The sequence below is a fragment of the Zalophus californianus genome, chromosome 7 (genome assembly GCF_009762305.2).
Source record: "Zalophus californianus isolate mZalCal1 chromosome 7, mZalCal1.pri.v2, whole genome shotgun sequence".
NCBI classification, from domain to species: Eukaryota; Metazoa; Chordata; class Mammalia; order Carnivora; family Otariidae; genus Zalophus; species Zalophus californianus.
In genome coordinates this window covers 11,031,453-11,052,473 of record NC_045601.1, presented here as the reverse complement: position 1 = coordinate 11,052,473, position 21,021 = coordinate 11,031,453, and positions in this window count along the sequence as shown.

Genomic DNA, 21,021 nt, shown 5'->3' with positions numbered 1-21,021 from the left:
AGCAAGGAGGATCTGAAGGCGGCCCTTGCTCCAGGCCTCCCCAGGGAGAAGAGCGAGGTCGGCCTCTGGAACAGCCTGAAAGCTTCGACTTTTCCTATGGCGAAGGAGAGAAGTCCACCTCACCTGAGGCGAGGCCAAAAATCGCTCTTTCCTTTGGGGCCTGGCTCTCTCTGTAACTAAAAGGGCCACGTCTAGTGTAAAATTTTTCTAAATTTCACTAATTTGCTTTCTGTTGAATAATTATGGGTTCTCAGTTTCAGAATTAAATCCATCACCTACCAGGACGGCGCCCCAGACTGGGCAGCACATCCACAAAAATTAGGTGGCTGAGTCCTCACACAGCCCTAGGGGCTTGCTATAAATACCTGCCCAGGGGGTCCTGGGTGGCTCAGCCGGTTAAGCTTCCCACTCTTGATTTGGGGTCAGGTCCTGATCTAAGGGTTCTGAGCTCCAGGCCCCTGTGGGGCTCCTGCTCACCCGGGAGTCGGCTTAAGATTCTCTCTCCCTTGACCCCTCCTCCCCCCGCTCACTCTCGCTCTCTAAAATAAATAAATCTTAAAACAAAAAAACAAAACACCTGCCGAGGCCGACCAGGAAAAGGTCTTTAGGCTGTGTTGTTGGTGTAAAGACACACAGACCAGCTCCTTGCGAGACCAGCTCTTTAAACTCCCGGGTTTCCATACTATGGGAATGGAAACGACTTCACCCTTGACTTGGTTTTCTCTGCATCCCTGTCTCAGAAGCTGTTTCCATTTCCTTCTTTCCCTCCTTTCTCTCCCTCTTCGTTTTGTTCCCTTGGCCACAGGGTCACTTCTTTCTAGACGAGGGAAGTCTGTCAAGGAGAGAGAATTAAAGGGAAACGTAGGGAAGGAAGATGCTATGGGTCAGAAAAGGACAAGGGCAGAGCGGGGCCTTCTGCTCCTCCTGCCAAGTGAATGTGCTAGGACAACCGGCGGGGTCGGGTCTGGACACGCTTTTCTCTTCTGCAGCTCGCAGAAGTTTTGTGTCTCTTCAACTTCAGTGATCTTCGGTGCCCCTGAAGGCAAGTGGGACACCTGAATCATGAAGCTTCAGATGAGCTGAGTTCAAAGTTGTATTTTCCACCACTTTTAAAGCCCTCCATAAATTAGGGCAAAGGTACTTGGAATCCAGCCTCCTGCCCTGGCGTTCTTCTGAGATTATTAAGGTTGGCTAAGCAATCTGCTCTAGAGAAACCAGGTGTATCGAGACCTGGGTGGAGGGAACGGGGGGGGGGGGGGGTTGTTGTGGAACTTTCTTCTCTGCGGCACGCTCCAGTCTTTCTGGAGCAGTCCTGCAGGTTTGCCACCAGAGCTGCGTGGTGTCCACCTGTCTTTTGCCGCGAAAGTCCCAGAACACCAGGCTTCCCAGCTGAATATCGGGCTGGCCTTGAACGAGGAGGAAGGCGGTCACTGTGAATTGTGGGCACCGGGCATGGGAGACCCCTTCCCTCCCACTCCCACCCCACCTCCACCCCTCTCCTCTTTAGTAGCCTAGCTAGCTAATGTTCAAAGAGAAGTGATGCTGCACAGCTCTGTCACCAATTTGAATGGGGTCCTTAGGGTTAAAGTGATATGCTACAGTCAAAAGGAACATTCTGCCCACTCAAATCGGGTTCCCATAATCACAAGGACAAACATAGATGGGAGTGTGAACTATGGAAGTATCAGCTCCTTACGGAACGAGCTTGTTGGTGTTTATTAATGTGGGCCATCTGAATAGACGGGGCCCTAGAAAAAACCAAGACTATTTTGTGGGAAGAAAACAAAAAGAGAAAGAGAACCACCCATCAAAAATAAAGGAAATCTTTCCCACTCTGCTTTGTACTGTGATCTAAACCTACTGGAAGTCAGACCCCAAAGATACACAAGCCCAAATTGATGAGCGTATCATGCTGTCAGCTCCGTGGGTTTTGCAAACAGCTGAGAAATGACTCCATTCCTCATGACTCTCCAAGTCATTCTCCAGTGAGCTTCATGGTGACACCAACTGCTTGTCCACCTCCTGTTATTTACTGGAGGGTGTTCTGTAAAGAGGAAAGCACCCCTTTCTATTTTATTCCAATATAGTGGTCATTTTTATATCTCAGTGGTCCCTAAAGCATTTTACAGAGGAATCTAAATCCATCTGTTATTATGGGAAAAATACAGACTTCCAGGGAACAAAAATGAGAAAAATCCTTTGGCTGAAATAATTTACTTTTTATGAAGTCTCTCAGTAACAAAGAAACTGGGTGGTAAAGAAATTCAGAATCATGGGGGAGTGACCCTCAGATGGCGTTTTGTTTTTGCTCTTTGGTTATGCTCTCTGGGTCAATTGGACAAATTAGAAAAGTCAATGATACTCAAAGTGGGGTAGTCTTTTACCTAGGACTTGGACAACTATTTTGCTGGAAATATAAAAACAGCGAATTGGGACAACCTATGATTCCACATAAAGATAAGGGAAACAGAAAACGGTAAGAATTAATTGCTCTCTTTAGGATCAGTGTAGATTTGTGCAGAATGTTTGTTTTGACTATATGACTTTCATCCTAAGGACACCCTTACAAATCAACATTGATGTGTCCTTAAAAAATAATGTGACAACCAGCTCTTAATTACTTAAATCATAGTACAGAAAGAACTTATTATAACCAGCAGACCAAGGGACCGTTCATAGAAGAGATGGATTAACTGGACGCAGACGGGTGGTTTGGGGGAGGCAACCTAAGTTCCTGATTGTTCCTTTTCTCAAAATTCTTTTTGGCAAAGATTTAATAGCACCAGAAATCTATCAGTGTTACGATGACCAGACTATCAAACTTGTTTCATTAAACACTCTCTCTTCTACAACTGTCTAAACAGGATTTTCCCACTTAGCACTGTTATCAATCCAGAGTTATGACTGGGCCATAATTTAGAAGATCCCTTGTATGGAATATTAATATTTGTATAGTTATTAAAGTCTTAATGATTTGCACAGGGACTCTAAAATTAAATATAGCATGTCATTTATAGTGTTTTCTAAAACTATAAATGAAAAATTACTTTCTAGCCTTTAGTTTTTGCCGGAACCCCTTGTAGATGACTTCTCTTTTAAGTGGCAGATAGAACACTTTTTAGAAAGTAAAGGACTTAAGCGAAATCTTTTACGTTGTATAATACGGTGGTTTTCAGATGATGTTGATCCAAGTACTCTTTCCTGAACAAAACATTAGGTAGAAGACAAATAAATGAAACAGATAAAAACAAAAGTGTTGAGGGGTTAAGGGAGGAACAGGTTTTAGGGATTTCAACCCTTGTAAAGGGCCACAAAAGCACTTTTGAGGAACAGTAGGGCATGGGGGAGTGTGAAAGCCAGGGTAGTGTTGTCAGACTCATTAAAAAGAAAATAAATAAAAGCCCTGTTGAGATGACATACCTCTTCCTTGCACCTGTATATAAGGATGTATGTGTGTGTGTTTGTGAAGTACCATTCAATTCATATCTGGCTCCTGTCTTTATCATTCTTACTCTCAAACCGCAACTTTTGTGGCATTTTATCCTAGTGCAAATGGATTCTGTGTCTATGAATTTTTAGATTCTCAGTTGTGTCCTGGCAGTTCAGAACAGGCCAGAAGGCATGTTAAGCCAAAAGACATGTGACCTCGATGAAATTATTTAGATAAGCGTTTCCATGTTGTTGAATAACAGTAACAACTCAAGAAGTGATTGTCAAATTATGATTTGGACTTTAAAGGCTCTTTCATCCAAAAAAGGTGATTTGTTGGCAGTTGAGAACACTGAGGTCCTGGCAGTTGAGGGATATCACCAAGTCAGAGGGGCACATCCAGACCCCAGCACGAGTCTCTTGGCCTGAGTCCTATGCTTTTTCCGCTACCCTGTGTAATGCATAAATTTCTATGAAATTTTTACAATTTGCAAATATCAAAAAGAACTATCAACTGAAACCAGTTATTTGTACGTTTGTTTAGACTAATCCAGTCTGGTTCCCCATTGAAGTCATAGTCAAGAAGCACAGCTTGTGTTAGATCACAGATGCTGGAAACATTCTTAAGCAGCACAAGTCATTGCAAAAGGATTTCAGGAGGCCACGTGGGGAGACAAAGAACACCAAGGTATACCAAGCATCTGTGCCTTCTTTGGAAAGTGGGGGGGTTGCCGAGCATATACTGAAACACGTCAGCAAATGTGAGGCTGGGACAGGAAGGCTGAAACTTTGGTGTCACTGACTCCGGCCGTTGTCCACAGCAAAGGCTCCTTTCACACCCAGCTCCTTGAGCAGAGAGTGGGGAGACATCATCCCAGGGGCTGACCTTCTTATAAACCCAGAGCTTTCAATCTTACACTGGCTGCAGAGGACTCGGAGTTTGGCCTGTGTAATACACATATTATCAGAATAAGGGAGCTTCGTGTGGTTTTTAACTCGTCTAAGCATATTTGTGCATAGGCCACATACATTTCCAAATGACCTAATTGGACATTTTATGTCTAAGTCCCATTTCTTAAACATGTCATTCTCTGCTTCAGGCTACGTTGGATTTGTTTGTTTTCGTTCCTTCTGAGCTTTCAAGAGAAATACTAAAGGAGGATTTGCTGTGAACCAAATCAATACACCGGTTTCCATTTTTGTTTTTTTGGCGACTTTGCTCCTGCCAGGGAATATTAGCTCCTGTAATGTTAGTCGTTTTGTGCCTAATTGTATATACAATTATATGACATGCATTTCAATATTTGTAAATGCAAATGCTTCCGAGAAGACAAGCACCACAGGCTTCCGTGAGGCGCCTGGACCAGGGTGGCAGGCCAGGTCTGTCAACCATGAGTGGAATGAGTCTCCAGGTGGGGGCTTCCCTGTTGTTCCGTAGAGTTTGGCAAATGGAAGATACTCATCTTTGTAAAAGCATCTGGGGGTACTCGGGGTAATGATCCTGTTTGTTATCTGGTTTATTCAGATTTTGTTATAAATGGGATGGCCTTGATTTTTAAATGACATCATTGCTACAGCATTTGAAGTTTCCTCAGAACAAAGCTAAGAGAAAAAAGAATAGCGCTTATTGTAGATCCTATAATGCTTGCTCACCGTGCCTCGCAGGATTGGTGTGAAGAGCAAATAAATTTGAAAACTGTAAGGGACACTGCAAAATGTGAAGAACTCTTCCCATTTATTGGTAGAGATACATATTTGTGTTCCATTTCAGCGTGGAAGCAAAGACGAAAAATTCAGATTACTGCTTCCACCCACTCTTATGAAAACGTATGACACTTAACCTGGTTTTTTCTTTAATAGCTTTATTGAAGTACAACTTACATACCCTAAAATCCACCCCCTGTGAGTGCACACTGATTGATTTTGAGTAAATGCATATGATCATGCAACCATCACTAAAATCCAATTTGAGAACATTTCCATGACCCCAGTAAGTTCCCGTATGCCCGTTTGCAGTTCATCCCTTTTCTCACCCCAGCCCCAAGATGTCACTGATGTGCCGACCATCTCCATAAATTTGCCTTTTCTGGACATTTCATATGAATGGAGTCTTTTGCATCTGGCTTCCATCATTTAGCTTATTTTTGACATTCATCTATGTTGTAACATGTATCAGTACTTGGCTCCTTATTATTGCTGAATACTATTCCATTTTGTTCATCAACTGACAGACATTTGGGTTGTTTTGAGTGTCTGACTATCATGAAAAATGCTGCTATGAGCATTCACGTACGTATCTTTGTCAGGACATCTGTTTTCATTTCTCTTGGGTAGATTCCTAGGAGTGAATTGTTGGGGTTTATGGTAAGTTTATGTTTACATTTTTAAGAAACTGCCCATCTGTTATCCAAAGTGGCCGTATCATTTTAATATTTCCATCTGCAATGTGCAGGGGTTCCAATGTCTCCACATCCTTGCCAACACTTGATATTGTCTGTCTTTTTGATGACAGCCATCCTGGTGGGTGTGTAGTGGTATCTCATGGCAGTTTGGATTTGCATTTCCCTAATGATTAATGATGTTGAGCATCTTCTCGTGTGTTTGTTTGTTACTAGTATATTCCTATTTTTTTTTTGAAATCTCTATTCAAATCTTTCTTTTGCCTATTTTTAAAAACTGGGTTGATTGCCTGTTATTGAGCTAGACCCTACTTGTTTTTTGCCATTAATTACCATTTCACCTGCCACCAACATGTATTCTCTCCTATTCTGCTGCCTTCCAATGTTACTCTATGTCTGTACTTATTTAATTTTTAGTACGAATACATTTTTTTTCTCCAAACTTGATTTTGAAATTTCCTCAAGAAGAGGAGCACTTCTACCTCATTTATTTATTTTTTTTATAAGCCGGACCTAGCAAGATATTCTGAAAATATCTCTTCAATGAATATTTGTCACATAAATGATGAAAAGCTCATCATCTGTATGTCAATATTGTCAGCACACCTGGTATTATAATTTAGCGAGTCACATTTAATTTTCTTGATTATTACTTATTTTGTACATCCAAGGTTTCAGTTTTAAAACCATTTTGGAAATGAAGGAGTGCTTCAGATAGAAAACATGAACAAACAAATTTAATTATCAGAGAAAGATTAAAAGAGATTCTGGGGAAACATTAATAGTTTGTGGTGGTTAATATGTTAAATTCAGATTTTTAGCTATTATAATTTTTCTGCAGATGTCTCCGAGTGCCTTAACAAAAATAGCACAAAACATAATTATCAAAACGGGCAACTCTCTCAAGTATACCCACGAGTAAGTTGAAAGCAAACCAGATGCTTCACCTATCACCAGTACTCTGGACCCCAAATAAAAGATTTCTAATTATAAATATAAACCTACTTATGTACTAGCCTGAATATAAAACAAAAACAACTTTCCCTATAACTAGTAAATAACAGGGGGAAAAAAAAAAAACTTTTGAGCCTTGCCTGGAAGGATGCCAAAGATATACACTTGAGAATATTTTAAGGTAATTAGCATTTTTGTCTCTGTGTCAGTAAAAATAGGCTTTTGCCTGCTACTAATTTTCTTTGGGTTAGTGAGACCATTGTATGAGTGAAGGGCCGTTAAAGGCCATTTATATTGTACAAACAGAGGCACAAATTAGAGAGGGCATGTTAATAAGGAGAGGGGGCTTATGAGTGCTCAATTATGAGCCCAGAACCTGCTTCTATTTTAGGGGGATAGAAAACACATCAATCTTGCTTTTAGAATATTTTCAATTAAAATGAACAGCACAGGGCATACTAAGAACCAGCAAAGGCTGCAGCCATGTGGATTTTGAATCATTCTTACGTACCATCTTAGTATCAAAACTGATATACGTTTAATGGGCTGAAATATAATTTGAGATCCCCAAAGACCAAGGTCCCTGAGCTGCATAAGAAATTCTAAAGGAAAAGAAATCTAAAACTGGACCATCTGTTTCACTTTTCAGCCTGCAACCTTTAGAGTAGAGGATTTGGAGCAGGATGCTGTTTAAACCTGAATAGGGATGAAATATAGTACATAAACTCACAGCATATCGTTAACTTCCTCTCTCCTAAGCACAATCAATAGCGTCCGCAAGCCTTGTTCTGCATGCTGAAAACAAAGCACAATGTTCGCTGCGAACCTAGAGCGTTCACTTCTCCCCACCCCGAAACAATAGTGGGTAGATTACTCTCTGGCCCCAGGCAGTGCCTCCTGCCTAATTGGGGTGAGCAAATGAAGGCACCCACTCTACCCAGGCAAGTGTTTGGGGAATGTAACTATAGTGTGCATATGCAACAATATCTGTGTAAGCCCAGTTTGCACTTTCTTTAGCCACTACTTTCAGTGGTTACCTAGCATGTTTCTTCAACGTATTTAGGAAAACATTTCAGGATATCGTCCCCAAAGTTACCTTTTGCCCTTATGCAAAATACTGATTTTAGAAATAGAGCTAACCAGGCAGTCAGGGTTCACGGAATGCTCAGAGAGTGGGAAAGGATTAAATAAAGCAGTGAAGCGTGGCTGGAATGAATGCCTTTGGTCTTGAGGTAGAGAAACCACTACCCCCCAGTGCTATTCACTAAGCCCAGTGCTGAACTTCTGCAAACCATGATTGTATTGGATTTTTGGCCTCTCTTTTTCAGGTGGCGCTAGTCCTCTCTCTTGAAACCTTTGTAACTATTAAGGCTGAAGTGCCATTTAAAGAAAAAGGAAGGCAAAGAAATGAGCTATAGGAAGCCATGGTGAGTCATTTGTCAATGAATCCTTTCTTGAGCTCATTGGGGAAGCAGGCTTCAGGGTGATGGGATCATAGGCTTTATTTTGAATTTGTCTGTTATAACCTTAAAGCTTTCTTCAAGGGAGATGCATAGGGTTCACGGCTGATACGGTGTCTGTTGCTATGGAAAGGTTTGTACTTAACCATATTATGGTGTTCTGTTAGGAGCAGGGAAACCAGTTCATCTCTTTTTAAAAACTGTGTGTTTTATGGGCGAAAACAAAACAAAAAAACATGGACAGCATGTACTTCTGACATTAGAGAACAATTATAAAGGCCTTTTTTACATTGTATGTATCAAGAAGCTGTTATGCATTTAAAGATCTGTGGTAGCCTCTTAACTGCAGGAGTTAGTAGGCATGTTATAGATGCCAGTTACTCACAGTATATAATGGAAGTCCCTCTGATATTTACATCTCTAAGTTCATTTCCATGTTGCATGTCTCATTTCCACCTGAATGTCTACTGCTCCCTCCACAAGAGAGCTCTCCTTTTGGCATGGTATGTAGTACTGCATTCTCGGTGAACAGTTTCAACACAAGAAGATGATACTATGAGCACTTGCTGTTCATGAGTCTTCCGTTCAAAATGGAAAGGTGAAGCTTGCCCTAACATTAAAATTTGGGCTCTCCTGGAAAAAATGCAACAATTGGTCTAAACACAATCTAAACATTTTCAACTTTCACGTTTTTCTTTGTAGCACTAGCAAAGTATTGTTTGTTTCGTTTTAAAACAATAACAGTAGGAGCGCCTGGCTGGCTCAGTCAGAGGAGTGTGCCTGGGATTGTGAGTTCGAGCCCCACGTTGGGCATAGAGATTACTTACATAGTTTTTTTTAAAAAGCCAATAATGTATTGTATGGTGCTAACTCCTACACTTGTAGGAAAACCTGTTGGTTCCCAGCATGGACCCTTGAGTCAGGCTGCCAGGGTGCGAGTCCAACTATGCCATATGTAGCCTGTATAATCTTGGGCAAGCTTCTTAACCTCTCTGTGCCTGTTTCCACAGCTGTAACCCTGGGATAATAATAGCACCTATTTTATAGGGCTGAAGTGGGAATTAAATGAGATAGCTCTGGTAAAGCACTGAAAACAGTGCCTGGCACATGGTAGGTATACAATAAGTGTTGGTTTATTACATTGTTGCATGTCTTTATCATCCTACAATTTTTAATTTTGCCTTTTTCTATTAATATGGAGCCGTTTACCTTAACTCAGAAGCATTTATTTTTTTAAAGATCTTATTTACGTGATAGCGAGATAGCACAAGCAGGGGGAGCAGCAGAGAGAGAGAGAGGGAGAAGCAGGCTCCCTGCTGAGCAGGGAGGCCTATGCTGGGCTCGATCCCAGGACCCTGGGATCATGACCTGAGCCAAAGGCAGCCGCTTAACCAACTTGAGCCACCTAGGTGCCCCGGAAGCATTTAAAATGGTAGAATTTGGGTAATTGTGGCAGGATGTTTGAAAAATACATGGGATTAGGGTACTTTCTGGTGTCCCTCAAATAATACTGAGAATATAATTGACAGTTTCCCTGTAACTCTAAGGAAAATTTGGCCTTTCAGTCTGGAGTATGATTCCTTCTTTGCCCATTATCCTGCTAAAATCTCCTTGTGATTCTAGATAATACAAATGTAAAAACAGTTTGTCTAGATGTGTATGTGTTACAGAGGTCCTTAAATTTCTGTTTACATCAGTGCTTCATTAACAGTCCTTATATGTTATTAAATGTAGAAAGAGGTTTAAAATAATTTTGATAATTCACTCCAACATAGGCAAAGACCAGTCATAGTCTTCGGGATACTGGCTTTTACCAGTATCCCAAGTATAATAAACATAGACATACAGAAAAAGACAGGGAGTTCATTTTGCGTATCTCCAAACTGACGCGTGAGGTTTCAGCCAGACCTGGAATTGATTGTTAGTATTTGGCATTTCTTCACAACCAGTGGGAGCACTATTAGTAAGTCTGTTTTCTTTACTCGGAACATACTTTGGTCCTGTCAAGTTAATCTGGCTACAACTGAATGGAATTTTTTGTTCTTTAAAGGTTTTTTTGGGTTTTTTTTCACATTTCATTTATATCCTATCTCTAGTGAGGTCAAATTCCCCTGTAAATATTATCTGATTTATTCCCATAACATCTCTAAAAGAGATAGGGTCCATTTGTCTATATTATTAACATCTGGTCTTAGAAGATCCACATTTACTTTGTCGAGAAATCACCGAAAATAAATCTCATGTAGACACTAATGGAAAATATAATAGGAGATAAATACAGGTATGTCTGCAAATGAAGATATTTTCCCACCTTTGAAATCTGTTGACTGAAAAGATAAAAAGTGGAACAACTTATGATGATTGAATAGTAATAAAAAGCAGCATTTAATCTAAATCTCTCCTTCCTGTGATTACAGCATGCTAAATATTACTCAATACCAGAGAGTCTGCTGATGAGCTATGTAAATGTTTTCCAATAAAATTAAATAGATTAGATTTAGAAAGAGAATGTTAATATTTCCAAGGCTTTTAAAGAATCATCTTTATTATTTTTTTTGAAGAGTCTTCTTTAAAAACTTTTCTGAAAAATACATGGTTGCAGACCCTGTCATAGTGTCCTGAGCCCTAGCAGAGTGGACACCATTATTTCCACGCGGATAGAACAGGCAGAGGAAGCCATCATGTTTGAGAAGTTCTTGTCATCTGTGATCCTTTCTTGTTAATTCTCTTCATGTATTTTGCCTGCTGCTTTGTCTTGGTTGTCAGAGTCTGTTACTGAGACAAGAGTAAGATCCTCCTGCTCCGACAGTCGCAGAGTGAGTTGGCATGACGCGCCGTGAGGTGAGTCTAATTGCTGTTAATATTGGGAGGATGCATAATCCTATTAAAAAGAAGAACAGTTATAAAAAAATAAATAAGTGGTGGCAAGTCTAGATTACATGAAAGAAGGACAGCCTGATGAGGGAAAACCCATTAACCTGAAAGGAAGCCGTTCTTTGCTTCCAAGTTAGCAGTTGTGAGCAAGACCGCATTCATACTAAATCAAAATGGAAACAATTTTTCTGAGTCATTTATAGACTTAAATATTAGGTTTTCTTATATGTGGAAAAAGAGACCCTACTGTGATTCCTAATTGTTAATAGAATATCAAAGTGCCACATTAGGTAGGTTTCTAGGGAAACTTTCATCTTGTTCCCTAGGTGTTATTAATGAGTCAAAAAAGGTAACTTTATATTAGGTGGAGAGAACAATACTGTAAACCAGTGCTTCTCAAACTCCAGTGTGCATACGCCCCATCCTGGGATCTGCATAAATTGTGGATTCTGAGTCAGTAGCTCCTGGGTGGGGCCTGAGATGCTGCCCTGGAGAAGCCCCCAGGAGATGCCCATGATGCTGACTCAGGACACCTCTTGGAGAAGGCAGGCTGCAGATAACTCTTTTACAAAGAAATCCACACAATTACAGGGTAACTTGCTTTGTCATCATTTCAGGAAATTGAATGGCATTGGGATAACAAAACCAAGTCACTTGCTTTGCAAATGGAAGTGGTGAGAATGAGTCCATTTAAACTTCAAGAACTCCTTTATGATTTTTTTTAAAGATTTTATTTTTATTTATTTATTTGACAGAGAGAGAGCAAGAGAGGGAACACAAGCAGGGGGAGTGAGAGAGGTAGAAGCAGGCTTCCTGCTGAGCAGGGAGCCCGATGCAGGACTCGATCCCAGGACCCTGGGATCATGACCTTGAGCTGAAGGCCAACGCTTGATGACTGAGCCACCCAGGCGCCCCTCCTTTATGATTTTTTAAAAAGTAATCTCTACACCCAGTGTGGGGCTTGAACTCAACCCTGAGATCAAGAGTCACATGCTCTGGGGCACCTGGGTGGCTCAGTCAGTTAAGCAGCCGACTCTTGATTTCGGTTCAGGTCATGATCTCAAGGTCTTGGGATCCAGCCCCACATTGTGCTCCCTGCTCAAGGATTCTCTCTCTCTTTCTCTCTGCCCCTCCTACCACTCATGCATTTTTTCTCTTTCTCTCTAAAATAAATAAGTAAATCTTTAAAAAAAAATCGCATGCTTTACTGGCTGAGCCAGCCAGTCGCCCCCAAGGACTCCTTTAAGGACAGCTGGAATTCCTGGTAAGGTTGAAACTGAAATGGAACAGGCAGAAAGGCAGAAAGTCTCTTGGTTCCTTTTGGAGCTTCATTTGTGGCTTCCTTCAATACCCCTCTTCCTTGTGGTCATAGTTATTAGATGGCTACAGGAAACATGGACATACTCTGTTCATACAACAGACTTCACAACTTGAATTCATGATGCTTTAGTAAGAGAGAGCATTGTGATGAGGTCGTGATCTCAGGGTCATGAGATTGAGCCCTGTATAGGGCTCTGTGCTGGGCCTGGAGCCTGCTTAAGATACCTTCTCCTTCTCCCTCTGCCCCTCCCCGCTGCTCATAAGCACATACACGTGCACGCTCTCTCTCAAAAAAAAAAAAAAAAAGAGAGAGAGAGAGAGCACTGTGCTTCTTCTCCTTCATCCTCCCACAAACCAGGTTGTTAAGAGAAGGCTTAACGCTGCAAGCATCTGACAGCATGCACTTTTTTTTTCTTTTAATTATTTATTTATTTGACAGAGAGAGAGCACAAGTAGGCAGAGCGGCAGACAGAGGGAGAGGGAGAAGCAGGCCTCCCACTGAGCAGGGAGCCTGATGCGGGGCTCGATCCCAGGACCCCGGAACCATGACCTGAGCCGAAGGCAGACGTCCAACGACTGAGCCCCCCGCGTGCCCCAGCATGCACATTTTGCCCATTTAACCTGTGCCCAGGACATGCTGTTTATTGGTGGTTACATACGTAACCATACGTAAGATCATCTGACACCCCCCAGCATGAAGTCTTGGGTTGTAGGCTGTTGAATGCATTAATCTTAATCAAACAAGCTGAATAAGAGGGAGAACTTCAAATAATTAAGAATGCATTGGAGTCAGAAGAGTTTTAAATGGGGAAAATGGGATTCTGAAACTTGACTGCACATTAAATATTCTGAATTCAGGTAATCACAAACTATCATTTATTACTTATCTGGTAAGTATGTAGGGACAGTGTAAACAGAGGACAGGAAAGTGAGTTCCAACTCTATGGACGGTATGTGGAGGTATTCGTCTGTTCAGGCTGCTGTAACAAAATACCGTGGCCTTAGTCAACAACAGACATTTATTTCTCAATTCTGGAGCTGGGAGATCCAAGATCCAGGTGCCAGCTGATTCAGTTCCTGGTAAGGAGGGGCCTTCTCCCTGGTTTGCGGATAGCCTTCCGCCTGTGTCTTTAAGTGGCAGAGAGGGGAGAGAGTGATCTCTCTGTCTTCCTCTTCTTATAAGCTTACTGATTTCCTTCCGAGGGTCCTAACCTCAGAATGCCCTACCTCATCCAGCCCTAAGTACCTCCCCAAGGCCCCATCTCCAGATACCATCGCATTGGGATAGGATTTCAACATGTGATTTGGGGGGCACCGCTCAGTCCATAGTAGCGCTAAAGGGTGATGAGATGGTGGTGACTTCGTCATTCTAACACAAGCACAAGGACAAAGACTTTTTTGTTGCTTTTCAACTTATATATACTTTTTACATCTGTTGTCTCTAGAACCACAAGTGTGTGTGTATCACCCTGACGTCAAGTCTGGAAATAAGGTCCCTGATGACAGTGCCATCACATTATTGAAGGCTCCTCCTTCTAAAATCAGTTTATTCTCCTACCCACAATATCACTTTTTAAAAAGACAGTTGTGATGAATTTACTGACTAACTTACATAATCTTACTCTACGAAGACAAATTTAGTCTTACTTCACAAAGACAAATTTACTTCTAGCATGTTAGAAAAAAATCTACACTTTCTAGTACTCACTGGAAAGTGAACATGGCAGACAAATGTGACATGGAAAGCCTGGCTTACTAGGACAAATTCATGGGAGTGATGGATAAAATGGAGCAACAGACTGCCCAGATGTCAGAAACAAAGCAAGAAACCAAAGCCAAAGCAAATAGTACAAGCCGATGGTGCAGGGACCTCTGGGGGTTTCAGCTTTGGGTAAAGGCCCTTGGGGAGGAGGCTGGGCAGGGGAGGAGGCAGAGCTGGGGGCAGAAAATCAGGCCTTAGACTTGCTGGGCAGGGAGGCTAAAACCTGTCCCCTGCAGAAAGCCTGGAGCCTCCGGAGAGCTAGCAAAACTCCACTCATTGGCCAAGGGAAGGAGCAAGGAAGTTTGCTGTAATTGAGCCCGAGAGTGGGCACAAGCCAGGGAAGGGACATCATTTGAGAGCATCTGATACCAACCTAGGCCACATCCTGAGAAGTCTGAATTTATACTATTTGCCTAGAAAGCTAGCTCTAAGTCCATTTCTTGGAATGCACTCTCTAAGCCAATAAATTAACATAAAAATACATCGAGAGCCTTGAAACCCCTAGGAATCTGATAGAAGCAGAGCATTCTGTGAGGTCACTTTCACAACCTCTGGGTCAGAACCCGGCTAGTCTGCTAGGGCTACCATAACAAAATGCCCCAGACTGGGTGTCGTAAGCAACAGAATGAGGCTGGAAGTCCAAGATCAAGATGTTAGCAGGTTTGCTTTCTCCTGAGGCCTCTCTGCTTGGCTTGAAGGCAGCTGCCTTCCTGCTGTGTCCTCACATGGCCTTTCCTCTGTGTGTGCACATCCTTGGTGTGTCTTGCACTTTTTTTTTAGAGGAGGGTGACAGAGGGAAAGGGAGAGAGAGAATCTTAAGCAGGCTCCATGCCCAGTGTGGGGCCTGATACAGGGCTTGATCTAACAACCCTGAGATCATGACCTGAGCCAAAATCAAGGTCAGATGCTTAAGCCACCCACGCACCCCTGTGTCTCTTCCACTTCTTATAAGGACATCATTAGTCATATCAGGTTACCCTTATGACCTTATCTAATGTTAATCACCTCCTTAAGGGGTACCCGGCTGGCTCAGTTGGTGGAACATGCAACTCTTGATCTTGGGGTTGTAAGTTCGAGCCCCATGTTGGGTATTGAGATTACTTTTAAAAAAATCACGTCTTTAGGGGCACCTGGGTGGCTCAGGTGGTTGGGCATCTGCCTTCGGCTCAGGTCATGATCTCCAGGTCCTGGGATCGAGTCCCATGTCGGGCTCCCAGCACAATGGGGAATCTGCTTCTCCCTCTCCCTCTGCCTCTCCCCCTGCTTGTGCTCTCTGTCTCTCTCAAATGAATAAATTTAAAAAAAAAAAAAAACTTTAAAAAAATCACCTCTTTAAAGGTCATATGTCTAAATACAGTCACATTGGGGGTTAGGGCCACAACATACATGAGTTTGGGATGGGTGACATGGTTTAGTCCATAACAGAAACCTCTCTTAGAAAAGCAAAGGAACCCATTGAAGATGAAATCACAACCAGCAAAACAACAAAATGTTACAAAGTACATAAGGAATGCTACCTTATGGGAGAGTTACCAGAGGCAACAATCAAGAGACTTAGCACCAAAACAACTACAGATGGCAGAACAAAAATCAGACACTCTAAAATAACTAAATGAGGAGAGAGATCTTTAAAAAAAATTGAAAATGTAAGAAAACAGCAGGATGCCATGGAAATAAAGAACAGGCAGATTTGGAAAGAAACAAATGGAATGTCTGGCAATGGACATTACAGTCATTACAATCTCACTGAATAAGTTAAATTATCATATTAGACACATCAGAAGAGAAATTTAGCCAACTGGAAGATACAGTTGAGGAAACCACCTTGAATGAAGTACAGAGAGAAAGAAGTGAAGGAGATGAAAGAATGGTTCAGGGTGTGGAAAACAGAATGAGAAGGTCCAACATGCACCTGCTGTGTCTCAGGGAGATACAGGGAGAGAGGGGCAAATGGGAGACAGGCAATATTCAAAAAGAAAGTTAATGAAAATTTTCTATAATGAAATATTGGAAACTAAACATTGAAGAAATACACTGATTCTCAAGTAGGAAAAACAAAAACAAGTGTATATCTAGTTTGAAACAAATCCAATAACTCCAGTGTTTCCCACAAAGGAAATCTCAATAAATAACAAAAAACTGGTTTCAGATAGAACATATTCTCTGATCATAATGCAGTCAAATTAGAAATTAATAACAAATAACAGCCTCTAGGAAAATGAAAATGACCATAATATCAATAAAAAGGGTCTGAATAACACACTATATCAACACATGCGTTGAGTCTTTTAAAACTATGGGGCTCCTGGGTGGCTCAGTTGGTTGAGCATTCCATTCTTGATTTCAGCTCAGGTCCTGATCTCAGGGTCGTGAGATCGAGCCCCCGGGGTGTGTCAGGCTCCACACTGTGAAGCCGGCTCAAAATTCTCTCTCTCCCTCTGCCCCTCCCCCACAGCTCGTGGATGCACATGCACATGCCCCCCCCCCGCAAAATTATATCAGCACCTCAGTATATACAAGAAAATGAATCTTTATGGTATTTGGTGTATAGTTGTACCTTAATACTTATAATTCTGGTTTCATAAGCAAATACTTTCCCATTGCCTCACGGCTCTTCCTGAAACGGTCTTGTTATAACTGTGTCTGCCTTTGATACTAGAGAACTATATTTTGTTGCTGCTTTACAAAGAGCTTTCACATACATTCTGTCATCATCTAATTTCTCGCCCCTGGTGATAGAAATCAGGGAGGCATTTCCAACATCCTGGACCAGCATGCAAATCACTTACCAATCTGTGAAAGAACAAGTGCTTCTGGAATCAGAAATTCTTAACAACTGAGTTTACCTTTCCTCGCAGCCTATAGAGAATTCATTTGGGCATCCCCAGGGAGCACAGCCCTGCAGAGGAAAGTTACTGATGTTAAGGATTGAGGAGCTTGAAGGCAGCCTTCTCTCACCAGTATTAAGGATTAGACACACGTTCGAATAGATTTGTTGTCTAGATGATTAAGAAGAGAACGGTGTGAATAGCCCTGAAATATCTGATAATGGAGCAGAGACCACATAGAAACACTCGTTTTTTCCTTTAAAATCTGACTAGGAAAATTAAATAGACTTTTAAGACTTTATAACATGGTTTGCAAAAGAAAAAAAATTTCTCAATTGACTTAAAAAACATGATAATGTTGGCTTTGGGCTCCCTGAAGACTTAAAATTCTGTGGAGGATTATATGCATGTAATTTCTTTTAATAAACCACCCATAGAGGTCTGCTTTGGAAAGATTTAATCCTTGAATGTGTTTATAGAGAATTCTGGTTGCTCTTCCAGAGAGGCAGGCCACTGTGCCTTGAGAAGTGTCACGTGGACCCAGTAGCATCCCCAGGCACAACCAAACGGCAAAGCATTGGACATATAATTCTTCTGGGTTTTTTATTTTTATTTTTCAGTATATGTTACTGAGGTGTCTCCTCTCTTCTTCATCTGTATTGCTTTGGTTTTACCTGGAGCCGATCTTGACCTCGACTCTTTCTATTCACTGGCTTCCACGAGAAATACAATCAGTCCACAATCCTTAAAGAAGATTTGAGGTGGCATCATAAAAAGTTGCGTCCCACACTATGCAAAGTGCCACCCCATCACCCCAGTGAACATCTCTTACCCCACTCCTGCCCCTGAGTCCCCAGCGATGAGGAGTCACCTATAAGGATACGCTGCAACACAGTCTCACCAGGAGACTCACTCCATACTCCTGCCCCCAGGATTGTCCCTAAAGTCATCCTGTTTGCCACCCACCTTGCCTATTAAGCTGGGTAATTCAGTCACCAAGCCCCAGTGCCCTAGCTTATGCCAGCACCCAGTAAGCTGGCAGCCCTCCAGCTACAAGAATTTATCCTCAGAGAGCAACAAGGGTGACAATCAATAATAATTCTGTTACATATAAAAGTAAATGCTTTGTTAAGCCAGCAGTACTGACATTGCCCCCCAAACCACCTTTGTCTTATAAATACATTAAAATGTAATATCAAGGAATTTTTAAAGAAATGCAATCCTCAAACAACAAATTGGTTATATTTCCACAATTGTTATTAAACATACCATAACTAAAATTTGAATTTATATTGGGGTAGACAGAAACTTCTGGATTTAAAACCCCACTGACTTGGGATTTCTGAGCAGTTTCTAAGCTCAGTGAATACCTGAGGCTTTAAAAAGGTTCATACAGCCCTTGACTCAAGTTTCAAATGCTTTTAATTCAGTTCTTACCCAAATTAATCTCAGTAGGTGTTCAGTAAATATTGGTGTAATGAATGGGAAGGTCTGTATATGTTACCACCTCCAGATAATCCGTGGGCCAAAAGTCTGCCTATCTTCTGATATGTGTTGTCTTTTTTCCTTTACTTGGACAAAAATAAAAACAAAATACTCTGATCTCCCTTGCCCAAACAGAAACAAAAACAAAACAAAAAAAAATAGAAAAATAAATATCAATAGAATAACAATAGTATCTTGCATGATAAAGTATTCAATGAAATGCTTTCAATAACCCCTCACTTCATTGTATTTAAAAATAAACAAAAAATGTTAGCCTCCAGCATATTATTTTCTCTACCTCCCTTTAATTTTATCAGATTTTAATTTAGTCAGTTCATTATGATGCCTGCAACTTAATAGACTCTTTCATCCAAGGAATAATTTATTTCTTGAAGTCAGTCAATTGACTGAAAAACAAACAAACCATTGAGTATCAAAAACCACTTAGAACTTGAAACAGTGGTTTGTACACATCGGTAAATAGTTATCTCCATATAAAATCCTAGAGTCATAAGTTCATAAAATTTTAGGGGTTAAAATGTAGAATGATATGATTCTCAGAAATTGAGAAAAATTAAAGAATCATTTCACATAAATTAGCCTTCAGTATTTATTTTTTTAAAGATCTTATTTATTTGACAGAGAGAGAGAAGGAACAAGCAGGGGGAGCAGCAGAGGGAAAGGGAGAAGCAGGCTCCCCGCTGAGCAGGGAGTCTGATGGGGGGCTCGATCCCAGAACCCCAGGATCATGACCTGAGCTGAAGGCAGACACTTAACCAACTGAGCCACCCAGGCGCCCCTAACCTTTAGTATTTAGACTACTTCTTCCAGCATTATTATGCCAAAATTTCCAGAGATAACACTTAGATGAGCATTAGTTAAGTCAAGTAAGGTAGAAACACAGCTGCCGATGGACTGCCTGCCTGGGGATCCGAGTCTTGGACAATAACATTCCTATAAAGTTGTGTATGGATTCTAACAGTGATTAACTTTCAAGTCAAGCGTTATTTCGCCCAAAAAATATGAAATTCTCAAGGATATGTGGGATAATTTGGGAAAGGGAGGAGATATGGATAAAGAGAGCGAGTCTGGAATACATCTTCCAAAGAGAGATTTGCGGTAGAAAGATACAGAAAAGAATTTGGCAAAGTAATTAAGGACACAGTTCCTCATGAATGTTCTATGCCTTATAGTCTTAATTTCTTTTATTCTGAAGCTTTCACGAGGGGCTCCTGGGTGGCACAGGGGTTAAGCGTCCGGCTGACTCTTGGTTTCAGCTTAGGTCCTGATCTCAGGGTAGTGGGATCGAGCCCCAAGTTAGGCTCCCCACACAGTGTGGAGTCTGCTTGGGATTCTCCCTCTCCCTGCCCCTCCCGTCTGTGCTCTCTCTCTCTCTCTAAAATAAATAAGTAAATCTTAGAAAAAAGAAAAAAAGATTTCATTAGACGTGAAGATGATCATTGTTATTCTTTGACTTTTCATTGTTCTTTCCTAATTTTTGCTTCTTTCTGAAACATAAATCTATCTTTGAGGTAATGACTGTATTAAAGTTACATCGAACAACTATTTTAAGATTAAATCAAACAGGAGAATGCACATTCTTTGGAAAAAAATGATTAAATACAGTTTCCCTAGTGAGAGAGTTAAATAGAAATGATTTTAAATCAAATTTGCCCTGGATAAGGGGTCTGCTTGTAAAACTTGGAATATCTTTTTAAAGTAGAATGTTTATTACAGTCTTGGAAAAACATTTTAATATATATGACAAGGTGTTAATTTCCTTAATGTTAAATGTTCTTACATATCGATACACAGGTAAACAAGTCAATTTAAAAACAATGAAGTTTATTTGCAGTGAAAAAACTGATTGATAAATATATACAAAGTTCAAGCTCAGTTGTAATTGAAGAAATGAAAACTTCTAAAACTGAGAAGTGATTTTTTTCTTTCATATTGCCAGGGATGAAAATATTTGTTTTGGGCATGAGACATCTGCAGTCTCAGGTACCATCAGTAGGAGTGTAAATTGATACAAACTTTTTCGAGAGCGATTTGGCAGGATGTATTAAATGTTAACATGTAAATTTTACTTTTAAATGTAAATTACACATCTTTTGATCTTCCAATTCCATTTAGACATTTATAGTTTTCTTACACATGTGAACAAGAATAATCCTTGTCGGGACACCTGGGTGGCTCAATCAGTTGGGCGTCTCCTTTCGGCTCAGGTCATGATCCCAATTGAGTCCCACATTAGGCTCCTTGTTCAGTGGGGAGCCTGCTTCTCCCTCTGCTGCTCCCCCTGCTTGTGCGTTGTCTTTCTCTCTCTGACAAATAAATAAATAAAATCTTTAAGAGAAGAATAATCATTGTCATATTATTTGTAAATAGCCAAACACCCACCAAAGATCCATCCATAAGAATCTGGTTCTTTCATATGTTAGGGCACATCTATGCTTGCATGCAAATGTTCATATGAAGGAAAGAGTTATATATGCTACTAGAAAGAA